Source organism: Cebus imitator, unplaced genomic scaffold (assembly GCF_001604975.1).
Source record: "Cebus imitator isolate Cc_AM_T3 unplaced genomic scaffold, Cebus_imitator-1.0 Scaffold520, whole genome shotgun sequence".
Lineage (NCBI taxonomy): Eukaryota > Metazoa > Chordata > Mammalia > Primates > Cebidae > Cebus > Cebus imitator.
This window is the reverse complement of record NW_016107835.1, coordinates 1,045,999-1,049,474: the sequence shown is the minus strand read 5'-3', so window position 1 is coordinate 1,049,474 and position 3,476 is coordinate 1,045,999.

Below are 3,476 nucleotides of genomic sequence, written 5' to 3'. Positions count from 1 at the left end.
CTAGGAACAACTGGGTCTAAACCAGAACCCAAATAATCTTTTGCCACAAATTCCCCCAGGATGGTGAATTCCCCTCTATGTCATACTTCTTGGTAGTCTCCTCTCCCAGTCTCTACACCGCATCAATCTTAGTTCTAACTAAACATCAGTTCTTCCCATAAATGACCACAACCACTGCTTGGGGTCTTGCCATCAGTAGCCCTCATCAGGATGATCTGGACAGCCTCCACCTCTTCCATGCCTGCAAGCAAAATGATGTGCCTCAAGGGCACAGTTCTTCTAGTTTTCCTATTGTCATCCAATGTCTGCTAACTCCTTGTCATGGTATGCAAGACCCTTTATGATCTGGATCCAGTTTATGGCTTTAGATTCCTAGTCTGTCATTTTCTTCCCTTGGCAATATTGACCTACCTGCAATTTCTTAAAATATACCCAAGAAGGTCTCTTATGGCCAGGGATTTTCACTAACTTTTCCCTCTCCCAAAATCCTTACTTGTCTGCTTCACAAACTCTTACATTTTCTTCTCATCCCATGTCAAATGCTACTTCATCTACGGAGCTTCTGATAACCCAGGCTGACCTATGCCATCTTTCTTCACCTGTTTTGCCATATGTTGTATATGTGACCTCTTGTATAACAATTGTGTTCAGTATTACTGCCTGTTTATTTTTCCCTGGACCACCATTACAGTGAACAAGTAGGTCTTTAAACTGGGCACTTGAAAAATAAAGGAAGCTCAAGTGTTGTGTGTATGGAAAATATAAATGATAGAAATTGTCCCAATCCCTCTCTCAAGCATATCTCCTCATTCCTGGCTACTGGTAAGAAATTTTCCCTCCATTTTGGTCATCCACATGAGTTTAAAGTCACCAGGATTGATGACAAAAATGGAAAAGGATTGGAAGACAGTGAGCCAGGTGTCAAAGTCCTCAATAATGAGTAAGTCTGTTGTTGCCTGCAATAAGGGGAGCCAGTGAACATTATATCAGTGTGTGTGAGCTTCAAGTAAGCTAAGTCTTTTCACCTCTTGGCAGAATCCAGAAATGAGGACAGAGTTAGTGAGGGCCAGCTGGGCTTGGTAGGGCATGCTTGTAGTCCTAGCTACTTGGGAGGCTGAAGTGAGAGGATCGCTTGAGTGCAAGACTATAGCTGCAGTAAGCTGTGATCATGCCACTGCACTCCAGACAGGAGCAAGATACTATTTCTAAAAAATGTTTTTGAAGGTAGTGAGGCCTAGGTCCCATCCCCTGCTTTTGTATTTTTATATAATTGGCTCAGAAGTACTCTCCCAGTCATATTTATTGTTCACATAGACATTATTGCAATGGGTATATTATTTAATATGAGTCTCTAATCACTTATAATCCACTTATTCAATTAATCGAAGTCACTTTAAATGTGAGACAATTCCTAAAACTACTACTTCCGGTATGAGTACTACCACTACTACTATCAAAAGGACTTTATAAATATCAGTTTTGGTGTTATCAGAGAAATATGAGGGTGTTGCTAAATTCGAATTGGATGAACCACCTTTTGGTGTAATTGATTCTAATATTAGTGATACACATTTTCAAGAATTCAAGTAACATTAAACACTCAGTGAAATCACTTAGATTTTTACATTGTATTGATATATAGTTTATATTTATTCCAAATAAATATTTGATCATGTCCATTTCAATGAATTCTTGGATGAAATGCCTATGAGCACATCTCCCTTATAAGCAAAGGTGAAAATTATGCTCACTTTAATTTTATATAAGTAGTAGAAGCAGGAAGTTGTGACTTACAATTCTTCATTGTCCTCTAAAAAGAATAAGTCCTGATGCTGGAGGACCTTTTCTTCTGAGTGCAAATAAAAGCCTCAGAATGGTGGCCTTTCCCAGACTTGAAGTAGTATTAAGTATGGGGTAAGTGTCCAATCTGAAGATAGAAGATAAAACAGAGCTCAGTTTATCTGTACCAAAAAGTTGGGAGACATTGAAAACCCTGCTAGTATGTGTGTGTGTGTGTGTGTGTGTGTGTGTGTGTGTGTGTGTGTGTGTGTGTGTGTGTGTGTGTGTGGTTGTTGTTGTTTTACACAGAATGTAAGAAATTCCCAAATCTAGTTTCAACTTTAGGGTCAGGAAATGGCAGAGGGCTGACCAGGATAGGAAACATGGTGGTTATATTTAATTTATACAAATCACTCTTGTGTGAATAAAGGTGTGTGTTCACGTGAAAAGATCGTATTCACCAGTTAGGCTGGGGTGGAGGGGATTTAACTATGATCTAGCTGGAGGCCTGTAGTCTGAAGGAGAACAGAAGAGATCCTGTGTCTCCTTATTTTGGAGATACACCTACTGAGAGCCCATAGGGTACTTGGGGCTACTTCCTGCCATGTTTTGAATGTATCCCCTCCAAAATTCATGTTGAAACTTAGCCCCCACTGTGGTGGTATTAAGAGATGGGATCTTTGGGGAAGTGACGAAGGCAGAGAAAGCCCTCATGAATGGATTAATGCTTTATAGAAGGGCTGGAGAGAACTAGCCTAGGTCCTATTTGCCATTCTGCCTTCCACCATGTCAAGATGCAGCAAGAGGACCCTCACCATATATCAAACCTATTGGCACCTTGATCTTGGACTTTCCAGCCTCCAGAACTTCAAGAAATAAGTTTATATTACTTATAAATCACCCAATCTTAGGTGTTTTGGCAGCACAAATGAACTGACACTCCAACAGCTGTGGTCCTGGATGAAGACTTGGGCTTCCTATAGTCTATTGATATTGCCTAGGGGAACAGCAAAGGACATGGTGTCACATACACCTGAGGGCTGGGAGCAGTCATATTGGAACCTCTGGAGATAGTTGTAACCTCTGCATTCAGGAGGAGGAAAAAAAACCTTGACATTCCAGTTGAAAATGATGTGGTAGACAACTACTGCTGAGAATTCAATTCCCTCCTATTTTTATTTGGTATTTCTTTTTCAAGTGATTATAGTTGTTTTGTTTTGTGTAATCTTCACTCAGTTTCCCCCAATGGTCACATCTTGTATAACAGAAAATGGGCATTGGAACAATGTTGTGTGTATAGCTCTACATCATCTTATCACATGTAGATCCTCATAAGCATCGCCACAAGCAAGATATAGAACTGTTCTATCACCACAAAGGCCTTCCTCCTGTTGCCCCTTTGTAGTCATACTCACTTCTGTCCCACCCACCATCCCTATCCCCTGGTGACCAGTAATCTGTTTCCCATCTCTGTAATTTTGTCACTTCAGGAATGTCATGTAAATTGAATTATACAGTTTGTGATCTTTTGCAAATGGCTTTTGTCTCACTCAACATAATGCCCTTGAGATCTATCCAAATTATTCTGTGTATAGTTTGTCCTTTTATTGGTGAATAGTATTCCATAGTATGGATGTATCACATTATGTTTAACCATTCATCTATTAAAGAACATTTTGGTTGTTTCCAGGTGGTTT